Source organism: Pyrgilauda ruficollis, unplaced genomic scaffold, assembly GCF_017590135.1.
Source record: "Pyrgilauda ruficollis isolate IOZ18807 unplaced genomic scaffold, ASM1759013v1 scaffold12, whole genome shotgun sequence".
In the NCBI taxonomy this organism is placed as follows: domain Eukaryota; kingdom Metazoa; phylum Chordata; class Aves; order Passeriformes; family Passeridae; genus Pyrgilauda; species Pyrgilauda ruficollis.
This window is the reverse complement of record NW_024510321.1, coordinates 2898932-2917126: the sequence shown is the minus strand read 5'-3', so window position 1 is coordinate 2917126 and position 18195 is coordinate 2898932.

Genomic DNA, 18195 nt, shown 5'->3' with positions numbered 1-18195 from the left:
AAGAGCGAGCCGGCAAGGCTCCCCCCGCCCCCCCAACCTTTCTCTCAACATCAAAAAATTGGAACCGCGGCCGCGGGGATGGAGCGGAGCCTGGACTTAGCGGGGCAGGGGTGAGAAGGCAACTCCGCGCTACTCCTAATAAATATTATAAAGGCGTTCGGGTGTCTGTACGGCAAAAGTGCGGGGGGCCGGCTCGGGGGCGCAGCAAACCCCCACCCCTTCCCCCGAGAACGCCGTCCCTCTGCCCCGGCGGCTCCCGGAGCTTCCCGGCGGCTCAGCCGCAGCCGCAGCCCCGCCGGGCTCCGCTCGCCCGCGGGCAGGAGCAGCGCGGCCAGACGGCGCCGGGGCGGCGCGACCGCCGGAGCGGCCCTCCGCACCGCCCCGCATCTCCCCGGACCGCCCCGCATCCCTCCGCACCGCCCCACATCATACCATGGGGAAGCTGTGTCCCCAAAATGGATTTGGGTACCATGGGGAAGCTGTGTCCCACAAGGGGCTGGGGAGCCACAGGCACAGCGTGGACCCCAAAGTGGGTGTGAGTAACACGGAGGGCTGGGAACCCCAAGTGAGAATCCAAATGGATTTAGGTCCTAAAGAGGGGTGTCTATACTATAAGAGCTTGGGAAGTCAGAGGTACCACTTGGACTCCCAAGTGGTCATGGGGTGCTGGGACCTCCAAAATGGATCTGAGTCCCTTGGGGAAGTCCCACAAAGAGCTGGGGGACCACAAGCACAGCATGGGCTCCAAAACATATTTGGGCACACAGGAGTCTGGGGACCCAAAAGCAAAGGGTGTTGGCTGCTTCAGAGCCCACAAAGGGTTGTGAATCCACAGGGAAAACTTGGACTCTAAAACAAATTTGGGTATCACAGAGGCTTTGGGTCTTACAAGGAGTTGAACACCTACATGGCAAAGGTTGGACCCCCCAAATGGATTCAAGCACCACAGGAGGCTGGGGACCCCCAAGCAGGCTTGGAACCTGAAAGGGGTTTGGACCTTTCAGAGGGTTTGGATCCCTGCAGAAGTTTGGGATTTGAGACCCACAGGCACAACTTGGACTCCAGAATGCATTTAAATACCACAGGGGGCTTGGCAACCTGAAGCAGGTGTGACCCCAAAAAGGGTCTGGGTGCTTCAAGGGCTTTGGAGCCCATGAAGGATTGGGTACCCACAGGCAAAGCCTGGACCCTGGCACACATTTGGGTCCTGCTGGGGGTTTGAGCCATGCAAAGGTTTGGTGACCCACACAAGGGCTGGACTCCAAACAGATTTGAGTCCCACAGGGAGCTTGGGACTCACAAGTAGGCTTGGGCTCTGAAAGGGATTTGGACCTCACAAATGGCTTGGATTTCTGCCTGGGATTTGGGACCCACAGGCACAGCTTGGACCCTGAATGCCAAGGGTCCACATCAGAATGGATGTGGCTGTTTCAAAGGGCTTGGGGCCCACAAGGGGCTGGGGACTCACAAGCAAAGCTCAGACCCCAAAAGAGATTTGGGCATCACAGAGGCTTTGAACTCCACAATGGTTTGGGACCCCCAAGCAGACTTGACCCCTGGAAAATGTCTGGACCCCACAGATGGATGAGGACCCACAGGCAAGGCTTGGATCCCAAAACAGACACCACAGGTAATTCAGGACCCTTGAGAAAGGCTTGGAGCCTGGAGCAAATTTGGGCCTTACAGGATGGTTGGTCCCACAGGGATTAGGGATCCACAAGCAGGATGTAGCCCCCACAAGAAATTTGAGCCCTATAATATGTTCAAGTTCCTCAGGAGGAGCTTGGCCTCCACAATGAGTTGTGGTCCAAAAGCAGGGCTTGGCTTGCAAGCAAAAATTTGCCCCAAAAAGGGATTTGACCCCTGGTGGTTGGGATCCAGACCTGGGAGTCAGGTTGGATTTGCCTTGCCTAAGAAGGTGGATGATGCTGGATTGGGGTATGTGGGATTATTCCCATACTCTATTGTGGGCTCCTTAGCTCCAAGAGGCTGCCCTAACAGTGCTGCAAGCCAGAGTGCTGACACTTCTTTCCAGGAACATTATTTTACTCGTAAACATGTTGGGATGCCTCTCATGGGTTTCTTTTCTTTGTGAGTTTTGGGTTTGTTTGTTGTTGTTGTTGTTGTTGTTTGGGGGTTTGGTTTGGTTTTTTTTGGTTTTTTTTGGTCTTTTTTTGTTTTTTTTTTTTGTTTGTTTGTTTGTTTGTTTGTTGTTTTTTTGTTTTTTTTCTTTTTCTAACACAGGTGTCTCACGGGAAGTGGTGCCATCAGGATTTTCACTTCTGGTCTTGCCCCGGTGTGTGTCAGTGATTCCTGTGGGCATGACATCCCTGCTGGTCACCCCAAAAGGATGAGGATTTGCTGAGAACACTCTCAAGCTGATTTTCCTGCTGGTTGGTTCTTCTCCTCTCCAGGTGCTTCACCCCTCTGCCTGGCTCACCCCGACTCTCTCCCGAGCCCATGAAACAACAGCTGGGCACAGAGGCACGGGAGGGATGAGCTGAGATTTTTCTTCAAATGTCAGGGAGGCAATCCATAATTGGAGGTGGTGCCCTGATGACGGGTGGCTCCTGGCTTTGAGGCACAGGGGCCTTCCTGAATTTCCCAGCACACAGCCCTGGATGGCCAAAGGAGCGGTTTCCCTGAGGTTTCACTTACCATGTTTGGACATGGCCGTGATTAATATTTCCTAACAGGAAGATGTCACGCATGCAGGCTTTCCTCTTCGGGGTTTGGGTCGAGGGTGGCCAAGTTCAGGTTGTACACTGGCTCCTCACTTCCTCCACCTCACAGGCTACACCCTCCCCGCCAACCCCGCGGTCACCCTGGGCTCAGCCCAAAATGCTCCTGGCGCCAGGGAGGTGTCACCACACAGCCCCTGGGGACCCAGAGAGCTTCGGTGGGACTAGATCAGGGTACAATGTCACCTGTCTCTGCACAGAGTGTCTGTGGGATGAAGGGGGGTCACTTGCTGGCCTCCCCGGGCTGAGTTTGGCATGAAACCCAGGGCATGGGGAGAAGGGGATATCCTGGAAAACAGCCGGAAAGGCTGCCAGCAACCCTCAGCTTGCCTGTTTTCTCTTTTGCTTCTAATAGTTTTAATGAAAGTAAAGCCACTCTGAGACAGGAGTCCCACACAGGGCAGAAATTATTTAGCGATTCATTCAGGCAATGAACAATTCTGCCTCCACACTGCCCGGAGTTGTGTGTGTGTGAAAGAGAAGGGGGTTGAAAAAAACCTTATTTTTCAAGTGGAAATTTTTAATTTACTTTTTTTGTAAATCAACCTAAAAGCACTACTATCAATAACTGCAAGCTTACACAGGAGGATAAATAGCCCTCAACCAATCTAAGATGTTTTCCTGTGTTGAAAGAAACAGGTTAAAAGAAATATCTCAGTTTGACTCAACATGTATTTCGTTGCTTCTTCTCAGAGCCTCATTCCTCCAACAAATTAATTCACGAGAAGGAGAGAGAGAGAGAAAAAAAAAAAAATCAGTTTCTCTTTACCCTGAGCCAGGTTGGTGAGGTTTTTAACGCGGTTTTTTCACCTCTCAAGGAGCATCCTCCTTTCCCTGCGAAGCCGGAGCAGCTCGCAGCCCCTGCGCCCAGGAAAACCCTCTCTGCTTTGGCAAGGGCTGCTGGCAGCAGCGGCCTGGAGCTGCTTTCCCTGGCTGGGCGCCACTGGAGCTGCTCCGGCGGGAGGAAATTCCCTGCTGACCGGCCGCGGCAGGGATAAGTGCCCTGGCACGGAGCAGCGGCCGCAGAGCGAGCGCAGGGAGCGGGGAGCCAGCGGGAAAGGAGCGGGGGAGGATTCCTGGTACACGAGCAGTGTAAGAGATAAGAGGTGTGAGCTGGACAAGCTCGGGATGTCAAGCCCCTCGCTGCCTGTGTTGTGCTTGCCCTGCAGCAGGAGAAGCGCTTTTCCTGGGGTTAAAAGCCTCTTGGTGCTTAGGGATGGATAAATCAGGAGTATCTGGGCTTGGAGTTAGGAATTTTTTTCCTGGTTTTAGTTCTAAAAAAGCTTATCAGCTGTATCTGGCTGTGGTTTTGTTGCTGGGTACTGTAACAACCCATTCCAGAGTGACAACACCGGGACATGGGAAAAGAAATCCTGGCTAAACCAGCCCAGCTTGAGCAGTCAGGTGTCCAGCATCACCCCTGTGTCCCAAACTTGCCTCCTGATCCTGGTCATTGATTTTACACCAACACAGCTCCACCATCTTCTGCAGTCTAAGCAGTCACATCTATAGGATTTAAAGCCCTGTGTGCTGTGCTGTTATAGACCTGCTGGGTAATTATTTATGCATTTACCAAAACGTGCTTTCTTGATGCTGTCAGTCCTTGGTGGAGATCAGGTCAGGTAATTCAGTGCTCTCCTACATCTACAAGGCACCCTGTAAGCTTGAGATGCAGAATGTGACCTGTTTGCTGGTAAGCACTGATACAATTGTTAGATTCCCAACAAACACACAAAAATCATCACCCTGAGTGAAGAAGTGTTAATTTAAAACGCAGGCATGAAATGGGAATGGCGAAAGCTCCGCGTCGCTGCAGCCGCTCACCAGCGATGGTTAGCGGGCACGGAAAATGAGTGTGACAAAACCCCACGTTCTGCAGACAGCTGGATTCAAGTGGGGCACCTGTGTCCTCAATTAACCCAGCTCACAGTTAACTTGGGTGCCACCAGAAAGCCTCACACCAGGGTTTGGAGGTGGGAGGCACAGGAGTGCTGCGCTCTTCGCTCCTTGACATTTCGTGAGTCGTCTGTTTTAGCGCTGAAACCTCTCAAGTGGTGGGACCGCTGCAATTTCTCTTTCAAGGGTATCGCTCTCACACAATAATTAAATATCTGGCTTTCAAGCATAATTGCCAATGACAGTGCCTCCGAAATTGCTTCTTTATGCTCGACTGTTCTGTCTCCTGGCAGAAAGGGCTTCTGTAAAAATAAGCCGGAAGAGTTGTGAGTGGCAGCAAAGGCAAGAGGAAGCAACACAAACTCTATCCTTTCCCCCCCAAAGGACAACAACTGTCCCCAAACATTGAGGTGGCCCAAAACCTGCACAGGCCTGGGTGCCTAACAGGCCCAGGAGGAAATGGTAGCTCACAGCACAGCTCCATCATTACCAGGCCTGTTGGAAAAATGCAATTTTTCAGCACTAGGACCTGTCTCCTGCTCCAGGTTGGTAATTGGTGGTGTTGGCTGTGAGCCAGGCAGCACTCACAGCTCTGTCTTGAGAGGACAAAAACCTCCATTACTTTATGCTCTCTAATTCTCCCAAGGTGTGCTGCTGTCTATCAATGGAGTCACCATGAGGTAATAGAAATTACAAACCTCCCCAGACTTATTTGTCTGAAAGAGTTTCTTGTAAAAATACTTATATGAGTCTCCAGAACTGTGGCACATGAGAATGGCAGAGAAGAGAAAGTTTGCAAATTAAATTGCAACAAAAGGCTCTTTATCATAAACTAAGGGGGAGACTGGGCAGGAGGGTATTTCACTGCTGCTGGGCTGGCTGGGGACAGCATTTAGAGAGAAAAAGCAATTTTGATTGTCTGTTTGTCACTTTGCAGTGAAGCTGCTCTAGACCCCAAGCTGTGTAGGGTGATGGGGTTGGCCAGGTGCCACTGGGGCTCATTTCCTACCCTTGCCAGTGTCTCCCTGTGAGCTTTGGTAAGCCCTGCCCTGTCACCTTGGTGGCTCACAGTGGCAACATCACAACTCCAGTCTCCCTTGCTTTGTCTGGGTTTTCCCTGCCGGCCCCCACCAGCCCCTGCCCTCCCTGCAAGGATCACCCTAAACCTTCATCACAGCCCATTCTTAAGCAGCAAAACCCATCCAGAGCAGTGATGTGATAGACAAGCTCTGGAGGAAATACCTGAGCTCTCTGAAAAAGTTACTACCCCCTGCCTCCAGCAAGGGCTGATGAGTTGAATCCGGGTCTCAGCGTGATCCTATTTTGATGCAAAGTCAGAGCAAATGGGCTGGGCTGTGAATGGGAACAGCCGGGGTGCTGCACACCTGCCCCATGAGTGCTGCTGAAGCCTCCAGCACAGGAGCAGTGGCTCCTTAAGAGTGAAGAGTTTCAGAGCACAGAAGTCAGGATCCAAATCCATTAAAAATAACAGTATGACTAAAGCTTAGTTTTCTCCTCTCCTCTCTCAGTTTTCTCCTTTTACAAGCCCACAGTACGGGGCAGTGGCAATGCTTTCCCTGAGCAGCTCTTATGATGCTTGAGCTGGACTGAAACAGCAGTAAAATCCACGTGAAAATTATATATGCAGGTATGTGTGTGTGCATCTCTTTATATTTTACTTGATGGACAGAACTCACAGCAAATCTCCCAGCTGAAAAAATGTTTCTTCTGCATCACCAAGAGCTGGAGCAGCGTTTCATGGCCACAGCAGCTACAAGTGATGCTTGAGTGCTTTTTCCTCAGTTCCAGAGCTCTAGATGATGGTGCTTTTTAAAACTGGGAGCTTCCAAAAGGGCACCAGGTCCACATTTGTGTGCTGGTTTTATCTGTGAGCTATCATTGTCCTTCTGACACTTGCAGGATGCCCAGGGTCAGTGGGTTTTAGAGTCAGATCCTGGTGGCATGAAAAACTTGCTCTGAAAAGGTCAGCTGTGTGGAATTAAGTACAGAGAGCTAATTATTATTTGTCTTGGCATGTTCTGTATGGGTTTGGTGGCAGGTCATGCTCCCCAAGTCCTTGTGGTCAATGTTGGGACTTCTGAGCCAAATTCTCATCTGCTGTAAAGTTCTTTAACTCCCAGCAAGGCCACTGACAGAGCTGCCATGTGCAGGGGTCTTGGTGCTCCCAGTGTCACTGTGCCACCCTCACTGTTCCCTGGGGACAGGACCCTGGCTCTTACCTCACTTTTACCAGTGGGAAACTGAGGCAGAAGGGTGGGCACAGGCCCGAGGTTCTGAGGCTGAGCCTAAAGCAGCTATTGCCAAGCTGATATCTGATATCAGTGCAGGGGAAAAGCTCCAGAAACAGGGATTCTGGATGACCCCATGCAGGAGCTCAGGGGGTTCTGTAGGAGTCCTCAACCCTCACTGTAGCCACCTGCTGAGCACAGGTACTCAGGAAGGACGAGCACCACCCTGGGAGGTGGAAGCTGCAAGGGAAAACCCCCCTGCATATTTTCTGGCAAAATATTGAGCCTTTGGTAATTTCATTGCCAGACAAAAGAGATGACCTTCAAAACCTGGAGGCCAGACCTCAGGGGACCTGGGAGCGTCTGCCTCTCCTCCCATCTGCAGCCAGGAGCCACTTGCATCAGTTTTGCTTAAGGAACTTGTGGCTGATCTGGGCTTTTCCTCTCCAGCTTCCCTGCAAATGCTGCACTTACCTCGAGCTGCTGTTCAGCTCTGGCTCCTCTCCATGGAGCAGTGTCTGCTGTGCTCTGAAAGGTTACACAGCCCTCAGCTGCTGCTGCTGCTGAGTCTGCAGGAGGCGATTCCTGCTGCACAGCCAGCATGGAGTGGGGCTGTGCCCCCAGGATGGAATGGGGCTGTGCTCCGAGGATGGAATTGGGGCTGTACCCCCAGGATGGAATGGGGCTGTGCTCCCACTATGGAATGGGGCTGTGCCCCCAGGATGGAATGGGGCTCTACCCCCACTATGGAATGGGGCTGTGCTACCAGGATGGAATGGGGCTGTACCCCCAGGAAGGAATGGGGCTGTACCCCCACTATGGAGTGGGGCTGTGCCCCCAGGATGGAATGGGGCTGTGCCCCCAGGATGGAATGGGACTGTGCTCCCACTATGGAATGGGGCTGTGCCCCCAGGATGGAATGGAGCTGTACCCCCACTATGGAATGGGGCTGTGCCCCCACTATGGAATGGGGCTGTACCCCCAGGATGGAATGGGGCTGTGCTACCAGGATGGAATGGAGCTGTACCCCCAGGATGGAATGGGGCTGTGCCCCACCACGGGCTGGGGCTGTGTCCCACCATCTCAGCACCCCCCGACCTCATGTGGGGTGCAAAGGGCAGAAACTGGGGCACAGGGAGAGCTCCTGCCTCGCTGGGGCTGCTCTGTCTGAGCCATTACACTCCTTGCTGTAAAATAAACCCACAAAAGGGGTGGCAAACATCACGGTGCTGGTGCAGTGGGACTCAGGTCTCGTCTGGTGGGCAGTGCTGGGCTGAGCTGGCCTCATGCCCTGCATGAAGGGACATCTCTCTTTTTGGGACACTCCATCAGGGGTATGAACATCTCCTAAATCTGCAGTGCTCAAGTCCTGGAGGTCAAAACTTTCTGGTTCACACTGTGCCCCATTAGCCCTGCAAAGCTCTTAGGGAGCCAGACATCCCCACAACACAACCTGCCCCCAGTGCAGGAGGATGGATGATTTGGGGTTTGATGCATCTTACCCCACATGAAGGTTATTTTCTCCAATCATCCTGTAAAACTGAGGAGCTGCATTTATGCTTCGGCCCCTTAACTTTCCCCAGAGTTAAAAGGAAGATGTAAGTTGCAGTACACACATTTACAGATACACTTATTAGCAAAATGTGTACGTTGTGGTGACATCTGTGGTCGGTAGAAACCTCTGTAGGACAACAGAATGAATGATTGGTGCCTCACTTAACATGAGGCAGAGGGAGAAATGGAGATGAGCACTGTCCTGTTGAGGCTGAAACACCCAAAAACTCATAGGAAATAGGAGCAGCTTGGCCAGTCCTGCTTAAACCCAACTGTGCTGCAATTCAGAGAGGATTAAGGAAGGGAAATAAACCTGATTCTGTTTGGTTTCCATTCTGGTTTTTGAGTTCCTAAATCTTTGCACATATAGGATTTTCTCCTAAACTGTGGCAGCTGCAAAAACGAGTTCTCTCCTCCAAGCAAAGCAAAGATTGCCATGTAATGAACATGACCCCAGGAGACAGACTGCTGAGAAAAGGACCAAAACTGTGGCAGTTTCCCTGTATGGCAATGTGCACATGTGTGTCCAGACATGGGATTTAGGGGAAGGCTTTGGTAAGCCAGCACTGCCTACATGCAGTCTGGAGTGAAAAGGGCAGGCTTCTTCTTTCATAAAACACTATTAATTTTATTTTTGAAATTATTCTACTCAGGTCAACAGAAAGAAAAAGGTGGCAAGAATAATATAAAAACTGAGGTTGAGTTTAATTCAGAAAGTTAATGTTGCAGGAGGCCTGAAGTAGCTTTTCAGGGCTCAGCTTCTCCCCACAGGTGTGATTTTCTGTTCATCCATGGACCTAAGGAATCCCTGCCCTGCCTGGCTGAGGTTGTATCATGCACTCTTGGAGAACACCACAGCTTCAACTCCACAGAGAAACACTGCAGGGGAGAAATAGTTCTTGAAGTCAAGCATTATAATTTACTAACAGGTTTATTAAAATCTTATTAGAAGATTATTTTTTAAAGTCCGTTTTACACAGCTGTTGTCCTTCTGCTGCTGTCTAATCCTGGAAAATCTCAGTGAATGAGTCATTTGCACTTACTATCTATTACACCCTCTTATTATACGCCTGAGTGTGTTTGCATTTTCTTCAAATAATATCACTAGAGCCACAATGGTGCCATAAAATCTCCCTCATCTCCCCTTTTGGAGTCTCTTTTGCTGTTGGAAGAGAGATGTCACCTCACCCAAAGGTTTCCTGGGGTTGTTCTGGCGTGCAGAAGGACTCAGGGAGCATTTTGTTTGGAATTAACCTATAACTTCCCTCCCCCAGTCCTGATCTTTTAGCACCAGGCTTTTAATGTGTGCCTTTGGGGTTTGGTAGGTCAGAGACACATTGTGGAGGGTCAAGGATGTGCAAAGTGCATTCCTGCTTCCTAAAGGTGACCTCAAGCACCAAACATTTGTGCATCATGACAAGGAGGAGGTCTGGCAGTTGTGCATCAGGGATATCTGAGGGCCACGTTGTGTTGTTTTGCTTGTTTTTGGTATCTGAAGGCTGTTGGGTATTAAATGTGGCCTCCAGGATGGAACCCTGCATTGCTGCCTTGTTTGGCCCCAGGAACATGATGTTCCAACTTCCATGACCATTGAAAAGAGGGTGAAGGAGAACCCAATACAAGAACACCAATTTCTGGAGCAGTGTTGGTTAGCAGAACGTGCAAACACTGCCACAGTAATAAAACATAATATTGGTAGGTACAGAGCGTGCTTTGGTCACAGCTTTCATTCCCAGCTGTGTCCTCTCCCTTTACCAGTTGTGAGTCTCACCATCACTTTGTGACGCAGCTCCAAAAATGCCCAAACATTCCCTCAACCCATCCTCATCCTCCTCTTACCCACCCAGGAGGACTGAGAGGGAACAGGAACATGGGTGGAAGCTGCCCTGTCACCAGATGGGCTCTCCCAGGTTGTGCAAACCATGTTCTCCTGACATCCCAGAGCAATCCTTTCCTCTGGGTCACTTGGCCAGAAGTAAGGGAACAGTATTGCTCTGAATATAACTACAGGAGGGGGAAAAAAAATCATATTCAAGGTTTAAAATCACTTGCTGCAGGGGATGTTTCCATTGGCAAAGTTGCCAGAACCAGCACAAATGATTCAAAACATTTTGTTAAATGAAATTCTCAGATGATGTCAGAGCTGAGGCTGCCTTAGCAAAACCAAAAGAGAAGGAAGGTTGAGACCAAAAAGAAGGAAAAAAAATTATACCATTTGACAGGGAGGGATTAGGAGCTTAAAATTATTTTTATAGGCTATCCAAATATTTGAAAGCTTGGAAGTTCATAGTTCCAGTGCTTTAGCTCAGCTCTAGAGTCCTGCCAGCCCCATAGTGCAAGTTGCACAGTGCAGCCAGCTGGGCTGGACACACTAAACACACAAAGCCTATTTTCTGTTATCCAGCCCTGGCTCCCATTTCCTATAGGCTCACCAACAAATCCCAGCACCTTTCCTGCCTCGGTTTCCCCCTCTGTCAAATACAGAGATTTCTATTCTCTGCTATAAAGTGCTTTGAGATTTGGCACTGAGAAGAGCAGGGAAGCCTCTCCTCCAGTGTGGGTCCCTGTAAAAGAGCAGATTGATCACTCAAAGACAAACAACAGCTTTTTGTGTGACTTTTTTCTTTACACCACCCATTTATGTGGGGCACAGAAAACCCAGGATGAGGTTGCTGAAGTGCTGTTTTCTTTCATGCCTGACACCTGCCTGCTTCTCCAGGACCGTGCAAAATAATCACATCTTTGTCACAGCTCGGCTAACCCACTTCATCTTTATTGATTAATAGGTCATAATCCTATTTTAGTGAAAACATAACATGCCCGTGGCCAGAGGATTCAGGTATCACCAACAAGGAGATTACAACCTCTTAGTGTGAACACAGAGAGTGAGATGGACTGTCAGAACAAGAGCACTTGTTAAGAGGAAAATCAATAGTGAGCTATTTGGGGAGGGAGAAAAACAAATCCCCACCACCACAACTGCATTAAACATAGGCTACAGGACTCCAGCTTTGTATAAGCCCAAATTAAATGTGACCATAATAAACTGTTTACTTTCTTTGGTTCACCCAGCAGAAGGGAGATTCCAGCTTGCTGTAATGCCTGTGCCAGTGCAAGTGTTGGGTGTAGATTGTGGGGATATGGTTAATGTAACTAAGTTTTGCTGGAAAACACTTCGATATTTTCCCCTCCTTCTTTTGGAATTGTAGCTAATTGTAAAGTGTTGGAGCTGTAGCCTTGATTAGTGACATCCTCACTGAGGAGTCAGTTGCTCATGAGAGTTTGGAGATGGGGTGTCCTGCCCTTTCTCTCCCCTTCTTTTACCTTCCCTCTGTTTTTGCTTTGTAAAAATCCCAAGCTGAGAAGGGATTCACGCCAATCTTCACATCTTTGATGCCCAGGCAGTGCTTTACCTTCTCATCCCCCACCATTTGCCAGCTTCCCAGGGACTGCTTGTTATTGCATGAACACCCAACCTGGAGCATCAGGGAGGGATCAAAATCCTGGGCTTTGCAGGCAGCCCATGATGCACAGAGTGCTGGTTTCACCCCTGCCTTTCAGGCAATGCTGCTGCTCTTGACTTTCCTAGCAAGGGTGTGTTTAAGAACGGGTGACCCCACAGCTTTGCTCCCTCTCTGGAGCCAGAGAGACACAGATTTAACAGTGAATAACGAAAAAGAACTAGATTTCCTTTGTTACGCAGCTCATTGAATGAGGTTTCCCACATCTGTAGAAGTCACCACATCTTTTATGAGATTTGACTGTCAGCAAGATGTTATGAATCCCAGATGTTAAAATATGGATTTATTTATAACTCAGAGCCTATAATAGAGCACTCAAAAAGATTATATCCAGCCCCCCTCCTCAAAAGATCTTCCTGAAATAAAAACCTTAGCTTTTATTATTTTAAAATTATTATTGCCATATGATTTATCTTGGGTATTACCTCATTAAATGTCCTTTAATTACTGTGGCTTTAGGGCTGGTGTGCATTTGCTTTAGGGAGCATTGGGCAAGGAGAACTCAAGCACCAGCTCTCCCATCCTGAGTGAGTTGTTGTTGCTCAGAGGCTGAAGGACAGCATGGGCAGAGGAGTGGCACAGGGGAAATTCAGCCCCAGGAGCTCCTTGGAAAAACCCAAGGAAGGCACAGCCAGCTCTGGGCACCTGCAAAACTTGGAGCTGGAGGTGTCTGGTATCCACTGCAGCCCCAAGGAAATGCTCTGGTCAGTAAAAAAGCAGTTCCTCACAGCTGGTGACCATTACAGCGTAGGACATGCCACAGCTGCTATTCTGCCGGAAGATGGAAATGTTTTTGGAACCGCTTTTGGAGCATTTGTTCCATTAATGCTCTCTCCCTCCCTCCTCCTACCCCTTGCTTTTCAAATTGCTGCAAGAAAAACCTGCAGGTGGAAGAGGAGGGGCCCTCCATGGGCACAGGATACGTTGAGGGCTGGGGTGCAAATCTTGCTCTGAATTCATTCTCCAGCAGCAGCTCCGGGTCCTGAGAGGAGCTTGTGGTGCTGGGAGCTGTGCTTTGCACACAGCAAGAGACACTCTGCCACATCTGTCCCACGCTGCAAGCAAACAGGACAGGTCTGGAGGGAAGTTAAAGAGCCTCATCCTGCACAAGAGGAACAGAAAGTCAGTGATTTTCCCCCCCGTTCACACAGGATGCTGGTGGCAGCCTCAGGAATCATGAACCAAGTGCTTGAGGCAGTGGTGGCTGAGAGCAGCCCTCCTTCCCACCCGCCCTGCTCCCTGACACCTCTCCTGCAGTGGCACCCCTGCTCCCTTCTCATTCAAGGACCCAGATTTTGGAAACCTGGCCTTCCATTCCCTTCCCTTTCTTTTTTGAAGGTAGGTCATCTCCTGAGGCCAGTTAGGAGAGTGGATCCAGGTCAGAGTGTCTGGCCAGGTGTGATCATGCCATCAACCCCCTGGGTGCCACCACTGCAGCCTTTGAGCATCAAACCCTCTGTCCACACTGCAGAGGTGTTCCAGCTCTTAGAACATTTCCAGCCCCTTCCAGCTTGCAGGTGATGGGCTGGAGCAAGGCTGGTGCCTGGAATCTCAAGGTCTCCAGGCTAAGGGCCAGCTGGGCAGGGAGCCCTGAGCCCTGCTGATCTCAGCTCTGCTCTCCTGCCTCTCCAGGTCCGTGTTTCACTTTAGAGGTGTTGCTCTCTACAGTCTTCTCTCCTGGGCTGGGGCAGTTTGGTGTTTTAAAGACAAGGCAGGAAGGAGGATGCCTTGAAATCCGACTTGGAGGTGGGCCTGTTGCACTTTGGGATCTGCAGAGCTGGAAACCTGAACCTGATCTGCAGCACAGCAGCGATGAGCTGAGGGAAAGGCAGGAAATTGGCTGTCAGTGCTGACACTACACAAATCTCACGGCACTGTGAGGAGGAGCAGCAAATGGGAACTGGGAGGAACTACCTGAGCTCGGCACTGCCTGGCCCCTGGGATATGGTACAGAGAGGATCAGAGCTCTGGTGTAAATCAGCACAGCTCCTGAAGAGAAAAATCTTTGGTGGGAGCTTATGGGACACTCATTGGCTTGTAAATATTTTTCTGGCACATCAATTTGTACGTCCTGAGATTTAAAACCTTCATCACCCTCACGTTTCCCATCCTGCAGAGAGCTCTGATCTGAATATGATGTGCACTCCACAAGGTTTGCCAGGGGTGTGATGTTACAGAACTTGTGAAATGCCTCTCTTAACCACAATATTACGCATTTTCCAAGCCACATACCTATCTATTACAGGGTCTTTCAGATGGAGCTATAGACAGCCTGTGGGTCATGAGATCCTGACCTTGATGTGTTTTTACTCCCTTCTTCTCATGAATTAACTCCTGAACTATTGACTCTCTGCTGAATGGATAGCAGAGTTCAGCCACATTTTACATATAGGCTGCTTTTCCATCCTGGATCTCAACAACTGCAAACCCCAAGGACGAGTAAATACTTCAACCTCAGCCATAAAATTGATGTGTTGCAAACTGAACAAAATGGGTTTAGTAACTTACAAGGCAGATACCATCAAGTCCATAATGAGCCAGAACTGAGTTTTCAGTCCCTCAGCAGTGAGGCTGGGAGAGCTGGGATCAGCACCCCTTTGCAGGTACTCAATTTATGCCTTATACCTTCTTCACTGAAAACAAAATCCACCTGTGGTCTGTCAGATCTCAGCCTCATGAGCCTCCCTAAAAGGAAAAGATTGACTTAAGAATCAGAAGGTTTTCATGGAAAATCTTCAGCTTTGTAAGTTCTCCCTATGCCTTCTGGTTTTGAATCTGCAGACGATTCCCTGGTTGGTTAAGGAGCTTTCCTCTACTTTTAGAAAGGTCAAAAAATCATCAATAAAATATAAAGTTCCCAAGATCTTGTGAAACACACAAAAAAAAAAAGGCAGTAAGAGCACAGATATCCAAATTACCTCATTAATACATCAACAACCACACTTTGCTGCTGCAGTAGGGTGCAAATGGGCAGGATAAATGGGGCTGCAGCTGCAGGTTGAACCCCTATTTTGTCATTAAATAAGGAAAGGGCCCTAAAACCTAACATATAACACTGGTATCTTTAGAAGCCTTGCAAGTTTTTTCTACATTGCACATCCTACTATACAGAGCCCTTAAGAAATCAAAATTTAAAATCTAAAAATAGAGGGGTTCAGTTTTCTTAGATGTCTGATGGAAAACACAGTTTAAGGTCTGGTAAAGAAATTCTCCTTATTATCTGAAAGTTGCTTGACTAAGTATTGAAATAGCTTCATGTGTTCCCAAGGCTTCCTAGCCAGCCTGGCTCTGAAAAACACCCCTCTGTGCTCCTCTGGCATTGGAGATGAAAAGTTTGAAGCTTTTCATGCTGAGTCTTCATGTCTAACTGAAAATGAAAACACAACATCCATCTCCCCACTCCAGAATACAATAGAGGCCGTGGTGGCATATTAATAAATATTCTCACTAGAAAATACCATGAAGAAAGAGTGGGCTGAGCCTCAGGGCAGAATGTTTGCATTGTCTTGGCAGGGCAAAGGCACTGATATGCACCCCCAGATGAACCTGAAGAGGAGAGCAGAGCAGGACTGAACCCAGCTGGGGAGGCAGGGAGCTGGAGAGAGGTGTAGGATGGGTTTGTCTGCCTTCCCAGGTGATCTCCATCAGGTACAACCAGGGCAATAACACTGCCCTGTCCCAGATTCAGCTTATCAGGAGAGGCTGAGGATAGATAAACTCAGCTCACAGCCGGGCTGCCTGCACTGGTTCTCACCTTCTCTGCAGAGATCAAAGGGGATCCTGCTACCCCAGGCTGGTTCCTGCTTCCTCCTGGGTCTCGTGGAGGGAGGTGATGGCAGCACTTGAATGAGGCTTGGTGGCAGGTGCCCTGAATGCTCTGAATGCTCTGGTAGCCCCCAGAGCCTGGGTAAGGGATCAAACACCCTCCAAAAAGCACCAAGATGCTTCTCATTGCCTGGCATCACTCTGGCCCGTGCTCAGGCTCCCATCTGGGCTCTCCAAGGGCCAGGGGTGTGACCTCACAGGCAATAGTGCCCTGTGGGGTGTTCTGGAGGGTCAGGGAGGAGGTAACTCTGTCGATATGAGCCATGTTCTTGTCTTTATCTCTAGGGCCAGGTGGGTCTGGGTCAACCAGGCCCTGCTTGGTTTGGTGCTGTAGCCACACCAAACTCTCTGACTGGAGTGCAAGATGACCCCTAAAGGCTAAAAACCACATAGTAAAAGGAAAAGAGGCAGCTAAATTAGCATCACATTTAGGCAAAACATCAGATATGGCTCCTAGTGCCTAAAGCCTTGCTTGAGCTATGGCCAGTCACAATGAACCCCCTTCCCCCCCAACAATCTTTAAAAACTGATGTCTTGGTTCCTTATAAAACTTCAAAGTGAGGAAATAAAAAGGAGAGAGGAACGGGGGAGGTGAATATTTCCCCAGGTTTGCTCAGGCAGCCCGTGTGTCTCTGAGCAGAGATCAAGGCTCTGTGTTTGGGATGTCAGACACTTGCCTGGGATTTCAGCCTGCCCCAGCCACAGATGTTCTGTGTGCTCAGCCCATCCATACAGAGCATTTTCAGCAGCATGACAAGCCTGGGATATTCATGTGCTGCATAATTTTTTTCCCAGGAAATCCTATGAGAGTCCTACAAAGCGGGAATAATAAAATATACATGATACATCAGTGTTCACTGAACAAATTAGCCTTTGCTGCACTTCATCTCACTTCTTGCTCTTCCTCTGTCCTGGCTGGAACAGCCTCTGTCATGCCCTCCTTAGGACATGGGGTGTGCTCCTGAGTCTGTAATGTCTCAAGGGTGCTCTGGAATTCCCAATTTGGGGGTATTTTTTGGTTGTCACCTTGCCCCACTGAAGCTGGCTGGGGTCTCTGCAGAGGGAATGGAGATTTAATTTAAGTAAAATGGCAAAAATGTGGCCCCTGTGCTTCCAGGCTGGATTCTGCACTTCAATTTCCATAAGGGCAAAGCATGCTAGGAAAGAGGGAGAAGGAATATAAATGGGAGCACATCAGGGAGGATGTGCTACATGAGGAGCATCTGGATTCATCTTGCAGGGTTGTTTTGGGGGTTAATTTTCATGTTTTAAGGAGCATTGACATTGAAAACGTCCTCTCAGAAGGACAATAGAAGGTTTTGAGACACATATACAAGGCAAGGCTCATTGAGATTGGAGAGCAAATTAGAGTCCTCCCCAGCAGCAGCAGTGGAAGAAATTAAAACTAAGAAAGAAGTTTAGATTGGCTTTCTGCAATAAATTCTTCTCTGTGAGGGTGCTGAGGCCCTGGCACAGGGTGCTCAGAGGAGCTGTGGCTGCCCCTGGATCCCTGGAAGTGCACAAGGCCAGGTTGGACAGGGCTTGGAGTAACCTGGGACAGTGGAAGGTGTCCCTGCCCATGGCAGGGGGTTGGAATTAGATGATCTTTAAGGTCCCTTCCAACCCAAACCAGGAGATGATTCTATGCTAAATCTCTCAAAAGATGTTTCCAGACTTTATTTTAACATTTTCATGTAAGTTTGTTTGCATCATTTGCCTTAATGAGTCACTTATTTAATAAAATTAGTTTAACCAGTAAATATAAATATCTAATTTTTTCTACCATTCAGCTGAACTTCCCTCCAAAAACATCTGAGCTGATATCACAATAGGTTCCCCCTCATTTTTGGATGCTCTGTTGACGTGGAGAATTTCCCTTTTCTCCCGCAGCAAAGCAGCTTTGTCGGACTCACTGCTGAGAATGAGAAAATAAGAAAATAAATTAAAAGCACAGCAGCTTGCATTCAGGTCTTGTTTGGGACTGACTGAAGAGGCTGGGAAGGCCACTCTCCATGCCCACTGTCAAGTATCCTCTGTCCTTGCTCCGAGCCCAGCTGGCAGGAAAACTCCAGGGCTCTGGAGGCAGCGCTGTCAAGCAGACATGTGCTGTGACAGAAAAATAGGTCAGAGTCACCATGCTGTGGTCTGATTCCCTGTGTGTAGCCAAAGGCATTCCTGTGACTGAGTCTTTAAATATGGAGAAAAAAAAAATGGGCATGAACCTTAGGGCTGCTGCAATAAGCAGTGTGACATTTTGGCAGCATCTGGTCACGGGGCCTCCTGGAAACAGCCAAACATCCCAGGAATGGCTGTGGGGAAGTGCCTGGAGCATTTTAGCCAAGATGAAGCTCTTGGGCACGGAAGGAGAGATCTTCAAAGGCACAAAAGGAAATCTAACTCCTCTTGAAT